General features: G+C 38.9%; 1 long non-coding RNA gene across 1 annotated transcript; it reads right to left on the bottom strand.

Annotated features, from left to right (window-relative positions):
* Window positions 1-447, bottom strand: LOC107735387 (uncharacterized). Its single transcript, XR_001639392.1, has 3 exons — window positions 396-447; window positions 174-283; window positions 1-58 (listed from the first exon to the last, which is right to left on the bottom strand). It is a non-coding gene; the product is annotated as an uncharacterized LOC107735387 (long non-coding RNA).
* Window positions 448-768: the final 321 nt, after the last annotated feature.

Below are 768 nucleotides of genomic sequence, written 5' to 3'. Positions count from 1 at the left end.
GCTGGAATAGTCCATGGCTGAGTCGTCCATATCAGAGCAGACACACGAGCCCAACTTTCTAAAGCACAGACAAAGAAACTGGCATCAGAAACAGCAAAATAATTTTAACTCTGTGTATCTGGCCTGTATAAAGAGTGTGTGGCCACAAAGACTGTGGGCAAATACACACACACCTGCTTTCGCAGCGAGTTCGGCTGGCAGGGTGAGCAGGGGGAAAGTGATGTATAGAGCACGGCTCACATGTTCTGGATTATACTCCAGCTCAGCTTCTGCAAGCGCCGTCCTTCACCGAGACAGAGAATATAGCAGAAATACTGTACAACAACAAAGACTTCATGTCTTTTAAGCTTTATTAAAGGCTTTATATAAGACTGCAAACACTGAGTTTCTCTCACCTGGACGATGGTGACCAGAAAACAGGCTTGTAGTCCTGATAAATTAAACCCTGTACACAAAGACAAAAAAAGCCGGGTAAAGTGAGAAACTTTTCAATGACATGAGGGTGCATACACTACTGTTTAAAAGTCTGGGGTCAGCCATTTTTAAGACATTAATACTTTTATTCAGCAAGGACGCATTAAATTAATCAAGTCACATTAAAGACAATTGTAATGTTAGAAAATATTTCTATTTCAAAGAAATACTTGAATTTATCCATCAAAGAATATGGACAAAAAGTATCCCAGTTTTGACAAAAACCTTAACTAACACAACTGTTTTTAACAAATTAGCATATTAGAATGATTTCTGAAGGATCATATGACACTG

This window comes from Sinocyclocheilus rhinocerous, unplaced genomic scaffold (assembly GCF_001515625.1).
Source record: "Sinocyclocheilus rhinocerous isolate Xijiao unplaced genomic scaffold, SAMN03320098_v1.1 C36022716, whole genome shotgun sequence".
In the NCBI taxonomy this organism is placed as follows: Eukaryota; Metazoa; Chordata; class Actinopteri; order Cypriniformes; family Cyprinidae; genus Sinocyclocheilus; species Sinocyclocheilus rhinocerous.
This window is presented reverse-complemented; position numbering and strand designations above follow the sequence as displayed.